At 42.2% G+C, this 14,446-nt stretch overlaps 2 pseudogenes; both read left to right on the top strand.

Moving 5' to 3' along the window:
- The first annotated feature begins 3,137 nt into the window (after positions 1–3,137).
- Positions 3,138–4,808, top strand: LOC146448749 (uncharacterized; annotated as a pseudogene).
- A 17-nt stretch (positions 4,809–4,825) lies between these two features.
- On the top strand, positions 4,826–7,051 carry LOC146448748 (uncharacterized; annotated as a pseudogene).
- The last annotated feature ends 7,395 nt before the right edge of the window (positions 7,052–14,446 follow it).

Genomic DNA, 14,446 nt, shown 5'->3' with positions numbered 1-14,446 from the left:
GCCCGAAAGTTAACGACAGAACCAACCAACCAACCAACCAAGTCAAAAAGTCCACCATCGCTATAACTCGTTCATTGGGCATGCGCGCATTCACGAGTTAAAAACGGGTCCCAAGCCGCACTTGCATATTTCAGCTTCGGTACCCAGCGATTTGTTTGCTTTAGCTGCTGTCATGGAAACGTGGTCTGACCACTTGAGCTTGTTACTGGTGGTAACACTAAGGTATGGGAAGCTATCAACCCGTTCCAATTAACTCTACACCACAGAAGGCATATTTTCTCTGGGGTGGATTGTTCTTATGTGAGATGATAACAATTTTGCGTTTGGAAGGATTAAACTCCATTTGCCAATGATACTGCCAGGATTCTAGCTTACGTAAGTCAGATAGAGATAATCCACATAATTTCGTCTGTGTTGTACATGGCTGTCTTAACTACTAGAAACCTGAGAAAGAAAAGTAAAGTAGTCGGGAGGTTTTCCTTATACTGCAAAACAGTGATGAACGGTAATCATGTTTTCTAAAAGCGGGTAGTAGCGAGGTTAGTTTTAGTTAGGGTCGAGCGCACTGGTTCAAAACCTGGCGGCAAATTAAGTTCAATCGGTTGATGTAGAAAATGAGAAAAGTATAACCTGTCCACGAGACTCGACTACCCACAGGATATGTATTTATTGTCCGTAAAACTCCACTTCAAATATACCAAAATAAACCTTATCGTACTGCGTGAGAGAAACAACAAAATTGGTTCCGACTACAAAACATGAAGAAATTTATAGCGATCCACGTGACAGAATTATTTTGCATGTCCCTAGGACAAAACAGAACATTTAGTTCCTAATGAAAAAGTCTTCTTTCTTTTTCCCATACCTCCTCCCTTGATATTATCAACGAACATGCAATCTAATTACAGGAAAAACTGCGCAAAATGTCCTACTAACCCTAATCCTTTCATAGTACTATAACTGTTATCGACATCGTTTTTAAGTGAGTTCCAAGTGACATAACTTTGAAATAGGCCTTGTGATCTGATTCTTCCCAACTTGAACTTTAGGGACTCTAACATGCCCATCTTGGACAGGGTAAAGTTCAATCACTCTTTCGAGAGGCCAGTGACCTCGTGGTGTGTTCAATCCACTTTCTCCTGACATTTAAACTTGGATGTCACTCACGCAGCCATCTGTGCCAGGAGTGTCTAACCAATTCTTGCACTCTTCTCCATCTTTCCTTTGGGCTGAAGGTGGTCTCGTCTACTGACTCTGGGGCGAATCGTCCACCAATTTGACCAATTATAAAATGGATCGGTGTTAATGGTACGTCATCATTGGGACTTGTAGACTGATAGGTAAGAGGTCTTGAATTCAAAAGCGCCTCTGCTCCGGTAAATGTGATCATTAATTCTTCGTGATGGTCTGCGGTGCCGAAAATTGCATGCACAGCCCGTCTCGCTGCCCTGATCATAGTTTCATATACGCCACCAAAAGGTGGTGCTGCTGGAGGCTTGAAGTGCCAGGTAACTCCCTAGTTCGCTGTCGAGGCTCTGATTCTTTCTTGGTCAAGCACTTCAACCAGTTGACGCAGCTCTTTGTTTGCCTTAACGAAATTCCACCATGGTCAGATAACATTTCTCGGGTAAGACTCCTTTGGTTGGTCATTCTGTAAAAGGCATTCAAGAACGAATCCATATCAAGACCATAGGCCATCTCCAGATGAACTACTCTTGTTGCGCGACAGGTAAACAAGCACAAGTAACATTTCTCGACTCCCTCCGTGTTTCTATGCCTTGAATAGAGATAAAAGGGCCTCCGAAATCTACTGCGTCTGGACAAATGCTCACAGTGATAATCTAAGTCTTATCTGTGGTGGATAGGCCACAACTTGCTTTGCTGCTTTAGCTTTTCGTCTTCGACACTCATTACGGCACTCCTTCTCCCATTCTCTAGTTTCTTCGCGTCCAGATATTATCCAAAACCGGATTGATAAAGCTGCCAATGCCCACTTGCATGTTTCCCTTTCTCGTGATAATGCTTGACAATTAGCCTTGCACTTGATTCTTGTGGGGCAGGATTATAGGAAATCGAGCGTCTTCTGAAGGAAACTCTGCATATCTCATTCGACCTTCACTTCTGATGTGGCCCTCTTTGTCAATTCTTGGTTTTTATCCAAGAAATTCGCTGTTCTTTGGTAACTCTCTTTGGCGGAGAAGCGCTGTGTACTCGTCGGGAAATGCTTCTTGTTGTGCGCTTTTAATTGCTTGAATTTCTGCGTCCTCAATTTCTCCTGGCTTTAGCTCTCCACTCTTTCTTCCAGGAAGTCTGCAGTTGTTTATGAAACGATAGACCCATGCCTGAACTCTGATAAACTTTTGCCAATTTGAAAATAAATCGATTTGGATTCAATGTTATAAATGATTATCCTCCTTTATTTATTTAAATCATCGTTCGTTCCTTGGCATAATCGTTTGCTAGTTTCGGAAATTCTCGGTCATTCCTCTTGGTTTCCATTAGTTTCGTCTCCTAATCTACTTTGACACGATTTATCGGCCATTCAGACTCCTCTTTTCCAAGGAATTGAGGTCCGTTCCACCACTTCTCGAAGTTAGCTAGCTCTGATACTTTTAAACCTCTTGTAACTGTTGTAACAAGGTCAGCTGGATTTTCTTTGGTTGGATTCTGAATCTTTTCCACTCGGTTTGCGACAAACGACCGACTTCTTCCTCTAATCCACCACAGTACATTCATGCTATCAGACCAGAAAGTTACTTGTTTCAAGACACTGTCTAAGAGTTTGGAAACAGAATCTGACATTCTCAAGTCAAGAACTGCTGCCATCAGTTCCAATCCGAGAATACATGCCGTGGAGAGGGGCGCGACTCTTGTCTTAGCAGTCACAAGCCTTCTGGATACCAATCCACTCTATATAAATATTTGCGTTACGAAGTTAAGCAGACATTTTTTTCTGCACGTTTGTTAGAATTTGGTGCTCATTTAGTAGTGTTTTGCTGTGTTTTGACCTGCGTGTTTGGTTATTTTCATATTGTTATAAAGGTCGGTAGATTATTAGTAGTCGTCCTTCGGGTCTGTCAACGCCATCGCACACAGAACTTTGACTTTTGTATTGTTTACTTAAAGTGTGGGGAGCTTGGTCATTTGAGTGCCTTTTGCTCTAAGTTGGATTCCTCGAAAAGCAGTTCTCGCCGTGAATGACTAGACGTGGGCCCGGTGTCGGAGGATGATCTTCAATCTCAAGTTGAGTTTTGACTTTTCTTGCTTGTTTAGTAGTCGCGACGAATTTAGTTCTAAAAACATTAGCTGTGGCGTTAACGGCCGTTTAATTTCCTCTATCAATTTTTGGGAGACCACCTTAAATGCTCCCAGGTTTGTCCTCGATTCTATAAGGCGTGAGTACAGGCTTCCTTTTGCGGAATACCCGTCCCCATGTTTCTTAACTAATAATAGATCTGCTTTTCGGTATTCGGAATTTGTGGCGCAGGCCATCACTGAGCTTTTAGCTAACGGTTGCGTCGTTGAGCACAAACCCCTTGACGGTGGCTGAAGGAAAGAAGCTGCGCTTGGTTATCAACAACTTCCTCATAAAGTTTAAATTTAGATACGAAGATCTTCGCTTGCTCTCTCAAGTCCTCGAAGAGGGGTACTGGTTCTTTACATGGGACCTTAAATCTGGATACCACTAAGATATCTGGTTAAAGCAGCAGGGGTATCTCGGTTTTTGTTGGCTATTCGACGGCGTGCCCAGGTATTTTACCTTAACAGTTTTTGTTTCCCCAAATTGTTGAGCTCGTTGGTTAAGCGTTGGAGGTCGATGGGTCATATCAGTTTTGTTTATCTTGATGACGGATTTGGAAGCCAGCCGGATAAGTGTTCCGCAGCGGGAGCTGCTATTATCCAGAAGAAAGAACTCGATTCCTCAGGCCTCCTTGTTAACGAGGAGAAATGCCACTGGTTTCCCATGCAAATAGGCGAATGGCTGGGTTTTGTAATCAACTCTATCGCCATGATTTTTCAGATTCCGGAGACTTCGAATATCGGCTTTGGCGGTGTTTTGGCCTCCTTAGATGGGGTTATGGCTAGCGGCATGTTCACGTCGGAGGACTTCGGTCAGCGTTCTACGTTTCGCGAATCAAAAGCCATTTATTCATTTTCTATTATTGTCCTGTGTGGAGCAGCTGAGGCACAAGAGGGTAAAGGTTTTTACCGACAGTCAGAGCGCAGCTAGAATCGTTTCCGTTGGAAGTTCTAAATTTCATCTCCAGTCAGTTGCTTTAAGCATTTTTGATTTTTGTCTTTCGCACGCTATTACCCTTGAAGCACAGTGGATTCCCAGGTCTCTTACAAGAAAGCTGATCTCCTTAGTAGATTTGTTAATAAGGACGACCGGAGCGTCAACCCATCCGTTTTCCGCCTTGTTGATGATAAATGGGGTCCCCACACATTCAACCGTTTTGCAGCCTATAACAACGCTCAGCTCCCGCGGTTTAACTCGAAGTTTGCCTCTCCCGGTTGCAGTGGGGTTGATGCCTTGGTACAGGATTGGAGCGGCGAAAACAATTGGCTGTGTCCTCGAGTGTGCCTTATCATCGATTCTATCCGTCTTCTCATGTCTTGCTCAGGCCGCGGGACATTGATCATCCCGGAATGGCCATCAGCTCATTTTTGGCCTATCTTACGCGCAGGGTCTTCTAATTTCAAGTCATTTGTTGTTGAGGTGTTTGTCCTTCCTGCAATTATCGATCGTCTGCTGGAAGGACCTGGACAGAAGCAGATTTACAGGTCCCGCCCGTCCGTTTTTCGCGGTTGCCCGAAATTCAGGATGCTAGCCTTGCGCCTAGATTTTAGGCAAGTTATGTACCTTATCCCTATGTTACATGTGTTTCGGCCTGATTTGGCACGTTTTGGGGGCCCGATTTGGCCCATGCACCGCCTTTTCAGGCTGATTCACTTATCCACGTCCCGAGTGAATGCGCGCATGCGCAATGAACGAGTTATAGCGATAGCTGAGTGTGGACTTGGTTGGTCGTTCGGTTCTGTCGTAAACTTTCGGGCGTGCGCAGTGAATGAGTTTTAAATTCAATTAGTGGAAAAAACACGCGAACATTTATTGTTCACGGCGCATCAGGAAATTCTTATTCAATATGTAGAGAATAATTTGACGATCATTTAGTGCAAGAATGGAGATTTTTCGTTCAATCTGAGAAAAGTTACAAGTTTTTTCAGTTTTTCAGAAAGTCCGGGGTCGTAAACTCAATTAGTGAAAAAAAAAAAACGTGAAAATTTTTGTCACGACGCGTCAGAATTCTCTCATTCATTCTGTAGAGAATAATGTGACAATCATTTTAGTGTAAGAATGGAGATTTTTCGTTGAATCTGAGCAAAGTTATAGGTTTTTTCGTTTTTTTCTACAAAGTGCGGTTTCTTTTAAGAATTAAAAATAATTTAATTTAGAAATAATTTAATTAAAAATAATTTAATTTGTCAGTTTTCACGCGAAAGTGGAACGTGCCATGTCACGCATCATTGACGTCGTAAACAAAATTATGCAAATTTCTGGCGTAATGAACACTTTAAGATCTTGTCAGCTTTCATAGAGGTTTCAAAGGGAAAAAATGTTTCATATTCGAAATTTACAACTGGTAATTTATGGGAAAGCAAAAGGACGCGGTCGATAAATAATTCTTATTTAGCAAGAGCTTGTCATAGGATTGCGTGGACTGAACTCCAAAGGAAAAATTTCACGCATTTATGTCGGGCCCGGTCTAGTCTCCTTCTCAGCCGCTCGGGCCGGAGTCACGCAACGCTCCCCGTCCCCACGCGTGGGGACGGGGAGCGTTGCGTGACTCCGGCCCGAATGGCTGCGAAGAAGACTAGGCCCGGTCGGGCATGAAATGTAATGCGATACTTTGTTGAACAGATTTCCCTTTGTGATTTCCCTTTGTGAAATTTGTAATTTTGTACTTTTAATTCCCAAAAAAGCTTCATTTTGCTCACCTCCTGTTCCTTTCTCAGATGTGTTACTTTCCGGGATTTGTAGCGACGCTGCGGTTTTGGAGAACCCATCACTTTGCAGTTTGGCCCCAGGTCTTCACCAGTTGCAGTTGGGATCCAGGGCCCCTTCCACCGTTTCGAAGTACAAGTCAGGCTGGTTGAGGTGACCTGAGTGGGCGCCGTCCAAGATCGGAGTTCCTGTCGTTCCGGCAAAGCCTTTGCATATTGCGCTTGTTATTACGACACTTACAAGCTTTTCCCTTGAGAACAATACGGGTCTATCTGCCATCGAATCTGTTGTTTATTAGATTAAATGAGGCCACTCGTGGGCCGGTAACCATCCCCTTGTGAAATCGTCTTTAGAAGGCACAAAGAGGAAATTAGCACGACTTGCTCGGCCGAAAGAGCCTTTGTCCGTAGATACAGTGCAAGCCATTGCCGATTATTATGTTTCGAGTGTCTCCCTTGCCTCCATTGGTTTTTTGTTTATTTTGCTAGTTGGTTTCTATGGGGTTTTTTTTTCGCAAAACAAGATCAACAGTTTTACCCTTCGAGATGTCTGTGTTTATAGCGACCACATGTCTACTTATGTGGCCAAGCGAAAGAACGACCAGTACCGGGAGGTGTCATGCATCCTTTCTTGCTAGGTCTGGGAAGTCTACTTGCCCCGTAGCTACGACTGAAAGGTTGATGAAGGTTGCCACAGGTTAGGTCTTCGTATCCGCTTTTCCGTCGTATTTTTAAGTCTAAATCTAAGGAGAATTTTCACGCTTGTAGGCGGCTTCTATTTTTACTCTTAGGGCGGAATTCAAGAAGCACATTGAACCTTTTGTCGATGATGTTTCCAAATACGTGCCGTATTTGGAAACATCCTCGACAAAAGGTATGGCACGGTATGAAGCCTGGTGTTGGTTCCAACCCTGCTGCAGGCGCATACCGGGTGATTTGCTTGACCTGCACGCTGGGTGGAGATGCTCTTCCTCAAAGAATGGGTATGCATGTCAAGCAGACGGTTCAGGATCGTTTACGCGTCTCAAAGTCTCTTTTACTGTAGATTGCATGGCTTGTCTCTATTTTATTACTCCTTGTGATCTTTTTAGTATAATTGTCCTGGCGGGGGATGTAAGTGGCGCCTGGCCCGCCCTAGATTTCCTGTCCCTTTTTCCCTATGGTGTTTTTTGAGGGCAGGTTTTCTGGCCACCCTGGCTCACTTACTTAATGCATGTTATATTTAGTTGCAATTATGATGTAATTATAGCTCAGTAAAGCGGATTTATTGCGTTACTCTCAGGTCATATTTCAATATTCTCCACGATTTGTGGAGTCTTGTTGTTCTTATTCCTTCAAGCTGGTGCAGAATTATAGCATACTCTCAAGAAAAGACGACAGCTCCATACGTATCCTGCGATGCGTCAACAAATGTATGCATTGTCTCTGAAAGCAGTTCCTCGTCCTGTCCTAGGCGCAGACACCTCAGAACTTTGATTTCCGGTAAATCTTCTAACTCACCGAACCATCTCCGAGCTCTTCTAGCCAAATCGCCTTGAAAAAGGTCGTCTCAATCGCGTTCAGCAGCCCACATCTCTTGCAATAGAACTTTTGCATGAATAAGGAATGGTGCTAAGAAACCAACTGGATCAAACAACTTCGCAATCGTTTCTAGGAAACTTCGTTTGGTGAGTTCCAGCCCTTCCTCTCGAGGTTTTGTCTTGAATGTAAACACGTCTTCACCTGGTAACCAGGCGACTCACAGTGTCTTCGGCATTAGTACCCCGGCCCACTACTGTCGTCAGTGTAACCTTTTCAAGAAGTTAAGATGGATTTGAAAATCAATTTCGAGCTCACATTTCTGCTCTTGACCACAGCTTGTCTAATTGGCCTGGTTATCGTCCGCCACAGAGTCCATACCATCTTCTATGTAAGTAGATTTCAGCACACTCTCAACGGCCACTGGAAATTCGTCCTTGTGCTTTTCGGCGTTCGCTTGAGCCGTAAACTGAGCTTGAAATAGCGATGATTTTACTCCAAACGCAACGCTTATTGAATTCAAATTCTTCCGGCTCCTTCTCTTTTTCTATTGATCCCCACAGTAAACGTAGATATGGTCGGTCGTCAATTCTCAAGTACATCAAAGGAACCGACGAATCCACTCTGGACAAGGATTTGTCGGTTTCTTTGATGCGGCATGATCCGAATGATCTGAGACCACAAAATCCGTTTTCGGATTTCCCAGTCGAACGCACCCTAAGGCTACTCTAATGCGCCGATTAAAAAAATTTGACGTGTTTTTTATTCAAAGTTCTTGCCGACACTTCACTAATTGAATGTTTAAATTCAATTATATTTAAATTCTTAAAAGACACCGCACTTTGTGGAGAAACGAAAAAACTGATAACTTTGCTCAGATTTAACGAAAAATCTCCGTTCCTGCACTAAAATGATTGTCAAATTGTGCTCTACAGTTTGAATAAGGTTATTCTGATGCACCGTGAAAAAAAATTTTTTTTTCGTGTTTTTTCCACTAATTACTTGGGCGGAGCCCAAGGTATAAAATAGGATTTCTTCTTAAGTCTCAAATGGCAAAGAGGGGTCTACTGCGAGTGCGCTACGTATTGGGCGAGTCTGCGCCTGTTTAAGTTTAAGTTGTCGTTCTGTTAAATGGTATGGGAACGTAGTAATGTTCGTAAACTTCGCAGGTAATATTTTTGATATGTAAGAAACTGGTGTTCCCGAGTGGCGGTGATAATTTTCTGAAAAGTAAGGGATGATTTCAGTCGTTACGAAATGTGGTGCGTCAGGGGCTTCAGGGTGTTGTGTGATTCAGCCAAACTACTAGTATCAGTGGACGAAATTAAAAATCTACAGTGTTGTCTAGCTGGGCGACATGTTAAATGCGGCAATGTGTCGATAAAACAGTAGCAAGCAATGATTTACGACTTGAAATCATAAGGGGAATAATTTACTGCCTTTGTTTTGGTGGCAGAGATGACCACGTGACTATGTTTCAGGGGCACCCAACGACAGTTTTCTCTCAGATCCTTTGAAACGCTATTTTAGGCTGTCTGGAGTGCCTTTAAAGCTCTGTCGGTTCATTTTAGGCTGCGCTTTAACATTTTTATCTGTTCGGTCTTTCTAGGGGAACTTGAGTCTTTTCGAAACTACTAGGGCATTTTTGTCCATTTCCCGAAAACCTTAGGTCTTATTTTCTTTCCGAAAATCTTAGCTGACCTTTTTTTGGTACCCGAAACGACATTTTTGTCAATCCGAAAACACTAGGCCTTAAATTTCCCATATCACGAAAGTTCGAAGTGAAAATTCCCTTAAGAAAATTGTAGGGGATTAAGGGCCTTCCGAACAGATAATTTACCGAGACGATCTGTTGGGTGCCCCTGATGTTTACAGTCCATTTGCCGCTCGCTGTTTTTAGTTTCTTAGAAGTAATGCGTTCGCATCAAAGGTAATAATTATTTCGCACTATTCTCGTCTATGTACTCATTTTTTCAAGCAAACAAAACCGCGAATTTCACGTTTGCTGTCTTAAAACAGTGAGCGAGCACGTAGCAGTCAAATATGGAATGAACGGGACGCTTATGCTTGTTTTGGTGAATTGAGGCTAGTTATATCACATCGCGGGTACCCATAACACAAGCGTTGAACTAAGTTGAAAAAACAAATGATTGAATCTGTGAGACAAAATGCGATCGAAGCGTGATTTCTGGAGTGATAACGATAAGACACTGTTTACCTTGCGGTTTGAAGCGGCATCTCATTGATGACTTAACGATGGTTTTTGACGCAAGCAAGTCCATATTGCGTTGCTGTTTTGCTCAGACGGCGTGACTGAGTCAGAGTGACAACAAATGTTGTCTTGTACGCTCATTCTACATACAAATACAAGCGCTGTTTGCGGTAGACGCACACCAAAAAGATGTTGAGCGCTTTCGGAACGGGTCGGTGCGCGAACTCAAAGAAAATGCAAGAGTTATTCAATGATACCAAATGGACGAATGGACAGATCGTCAGATTGTCAACAAAGCAAAATAGAAAGCAGTTGCTCCACTTTCGTACCTCTTGTGGTAAATCCAGTGGCTTTTGTGATTGTTGTGTTAATTTATACTCGTTTTTTGTATATAATCGTGTAGTTTGGCATGTTCCACAAGTGCAATGTTTGCGATTGTGCATCATCAGCAAAATCTTTTGTAATTGTGTTTGATGATCGTAGTAATGTGTTGGAGAAACTATGAAGGCTACTATACCTAGTCTACCAAAGAAAAATGGTGTTCCAGTGAAAATAAACGTAATTTTATTGAGATTTCCTCAAGCGAAGTTATTTTTAGCAAAAATAATCGTGCTGGATTTCACAGGTGTGTGTTTCGACGCGAGTGTGCGCCCAGGTCATGTTACCAGTGAAAAAACTGAAACATCTGTCACAAAAAGCCCAGAAAATCAGAAAATAAGGGTACTAAGGTGGAAAGGTATTCACACAAATACTCCTCTGTCGCCAAAATTCATCATTACCACTGGAACCACAAATACTCCTTTGTCACCAAAATTCATCATCATCATCATCATCATCATCATTATCATCTATGATCTTTAGTAGATGCACTTCATGGTTACTAAAATCCGACATGTTTAGTAAGGGAGTAATGTTTTATTTTGTTTATTCATCCTTTGCGTGACATTTTTGGTTGAACTACATCACGTTTATTGCAAATATAAGTGATGCCTTAGACTCTCAGCGAGTCTTTTATCGACTGAACTAACGTGCATGCTCATATACTCGTAATACAACGACGCCCAAGTATACGCTGCCACAGCGTCTTGTTGAATTTAAAACACTACAGTTCTTTCAAAAACTAAATAAAACCACAAATCGAAAAAAAATTTCTTTGCCGTTAATGCTTGATTTGCGCTGTTGAAACTATCGAGCATCCCTTACTATTAGAAGTTCCTCTTTCGATTCACCGTTTCCAAGAGGTGTGTTTACCTTCCGAAAACGCAAAATTCGCTAATTTCGACCAGCGCGAGTGAAATTCCGCTACATTGCGATTACTCATTCACAGCGCATGCCTGAAAGTTAATACCACGAACCAACCAACCAACCAACCAAGTGAAAACCCCACCATCGCTATAACTCGTTCATTGCGCATGTGCACATTTACGAGTTAAAAAGGAAAATTCACAGTGATAAAGTGTTGTGTAATTTCGACACCAGTATTTTCTCGTTTCAGTCGAACACTGTCACCGAAGCAAGGGCCTGTGCCGGTGTGTTTCGTGTCTGTGTCTTTCGGCAAGAGAGGATGAGGTAGCTCATCTTTTCTTGCTTTCGATTTCATTATAAAGGTCTATGAAGCTTAACTGCATGGAATTTCCTGGGTGGAGGGGGAGTATGGGTATTTTTGGAACTACACATTCTAAGATCATGACTAGTCAGTCCTGAAAATTCATTAGGTAACGATTAAGAAAATTTCGTTACTGAGATGAGTATCCGCATTGTAAAAAACATTTGATTTTAATTTTGTGCAGTGAAACAAAACAATCCTTACAATTACAACTCTTCGTCAAAACAAGAATTTTCAAGAGGTTACGTAAGCAGTATTAAAAGAGCGATCCAAGCGATACTGACAGCTCGTGTGTATTGATATTTTTCAGGAAAATTCGTGTCCCTGTGTTTTCCAAAGTTATTCATTAATGACAAAAAAAGGATATATGCCGAGTTATTTACCGGCTGCCGGATAATCTCTCACATAACCGCCGCGGATTTCTAGAGCTGAGTAAAATCAAGTGCGAAAAGTAAATATTCTTGTACATTCCCCTCGGTCGCACACTTGAAGACGTGAAATAATTATTTGAACGTATTTCGTTTCAAAGAAAATCATTTGACGGTTCGATTGATTTCAAAGGGTGGTAAAAGGGGCTCTGGTACAACACGTTATGGCTATTCACAAATTTTAAACAAGCCTTTCACGTTAAGAAGAAAAAAAACCCAGGATAATTGTTGACACAAAATTTCATTGACAGAAGGATTCTACACACCAGTGCCCAGGATAGTCCAAGCAAACTGTTTTCAGCTCAAAAACTGTGACCAAAGCTACATGTAAATTGGTTGTATGACTTAATAGTAATAGTCGTAAGCCTTAGTCTCCGTCTCGCGTCTTCCGTGACAAAAGCCGGCAGATTTTTTTTGCAATTTTAAGACTTGTTGAAACTTATCGTTTCTAGGGAAACAAAACCAGAAACTCATCCCAATGCAATACCCTAAGTTCACCTCTAGTTTATATCAACTTCTGAAATTCTATATTCACAACTAAAGCAGTTTTGAGTCTCCAAAGATCATGGGAGTCTATAATGTATTCAACAATGTGCACCTTTTAAAACTGTAAATCTTTTTATGGCAATTCACTGCATTCAACTGCACGTGTACGTGCTTATTTACGTGTAAGGGCTTATTTTGAATTGCATGTCAAAAATATCGTTTTTGAAACGAGTTGAGCTCTCAAACGTTAATGTAATGCAGAAGAGGTTCCTAACTTGAGAGTTCAATTCAATAACGCGTATAATTGTGAAAATGCCGATGGCAAAACGCATTTAATAAACCATTAAGAACTCATGAATATTTTGCAAATTGTCAGTCGTCACAGTTAGTGCATAGCTAAGGAGAGTGAACCTACTGCACAAACTTAATAGCCTTTCCAAAGGCATAAGTTTGTGAGTTAACAGTGCGATATATTCAGTCACTGTAGCTGATGCCAGCTTGCTAAGCTACCTTGATATCTGTACTGTAAGCAATCTTGTACCCAGAGTCCTCAGGCCTTTTGGTCAGCGGGTGGGCGCTAGGAGAGACTCTGGGAATTCGAAAAAAATTCAAATTTTTTGATTGGCTGTTCCCAACGGTTTCCACTGTTTTACCGCAGAATCCTGCGGTAATAAAATTCGAAGTCCCCAGAGTCTTTCCGGGCGACTAACCGCTGGCCAAAGAGCCTGAGGACTTTGGGTACCAGATTATACTGTAAGCGACATATTCCCCTCTCCCAACAAAAGGAATTAATTTTCCACGGTTTGTTTCGAAAGTTTGAGGTGACATTGGTCTACAGAATACTCGAAGTTTTTATTACAATCTAATCCGAATTTGTTGTGTGGTTACATGGTTAAGGGTGTTCCGCACAGATAATCTACCAAATCGAACCAACGATGCTTCACAATGCAATTAGCTACTTCCGCTTCAGCTCCGGTCAATTGTTCTCCACAACGATTTGTTTCGCAAGTTTGAGGTGGCATTTGTCTTCAAAATACTGGAAGTTTTTCTTACAATCTAATCCGAATTTCTTGTGCGGTTACTTGGTGAAGACCTTCCGAACAGATAATCCACCGAAACGAAACAACGTCGCTACACAACTAGCTACTTCCGCCCCAGCTTCGATCAACTGTTCTCCACAACGCTCACAACGAGCCTTGAAACAAATAATTCAGTTTATCGTTAATGTGTCTCTCCCGGCTTTTTGCCGCAGGTACGGAAAACGGTTAGTTCTACTTTTAGCTGGTGTAAATCAAAGCTATACGACAAAAATGAAAATGTACTTACCGAAGACTGTCCCATTTACTTTCACTTTCATATGCAATTGGAAACGCCTGTTTGTCGTGTCGCGGCGCAATGAACTAATGAGTTCACACTATGGTGCAACATACATGAAGCACCTTAACGGAAAAGTAGCCGAGAGCAGAGTTATTTAGGGAAGCAAACTTTAGGAGCTGGAGTGTAATCAAATATTTCCCTTCACAAGGCTGTCATACCTCAAAGCGGAAGCCTGAATGAGAAGCCCGAGGAACGAATAGGATATCTGGAGACGCAACGCATCCAATGACTATCAGAGGTTCGCCTACAAAATACGTCAAACTCAATGTAGGAGGCTCCCTTCATTACACGACCATTGGAACTCTTTCGAAGCAGGACAGTATGCTCAGAGCAATGTTCAGTGGACGAATGCAGGTTTTAAACAGATAGTGAAGGTATGATCTGGTACATAAGCTTATGAGTCTATTTCTCGCTAATCGTCCATTGGAAGTGTAATTTGCGATATGTTTTCATGTGCCTTAAATCCGATCAGCTTATTATCAGGATGATAAAGTCATGATCAAGCCTACAAAGTTGGGTTCGTTCTGACGCCATATCTGGTCTAACTAATATAAAATCTCCGGGTAAACTCACATAAGGTTACATGTACTATGCAAACACCTAGCCTGCGTGGCAGGCGCTAGAAAGGGGAAGGGAGAAGGGAAATCGGGCGAGCGTGATGCGAGGGGAAAAGGAAAAGGAAACGCCTGCAGCTGGCCCATTGTTTATTTCGTCTTTCTCGTTCACCAGCGAACGAAAAATCGCCATTGCTTCGTTTTTAACAAGATGCCTGCTATCAGCTGGCATTACGCGTGATGCTGGGGCTGATTCATT

Source organism: Pavona decussata, unplaced genomic scaffold (genome assembly GCF_977016875.1).
Source record: "Pavona decussata unplaced genomic scaffold, jaPavDecu1.1 SCAFFOLD_743, whole genome shotgun sequence".
In the NCBI taxonomy this organism is placed as follows: domain Eukaryota; kingdom Metazoa; phylum Cnidaria; class Anthozoa; order Scleractinia; family Agariciidae; genus Pavona; species Pavona decussata.
Note: the sequence above shows the minus strand (reverse complement) of the source record. Positions and strands in the feature narration are given on the sequence as shown.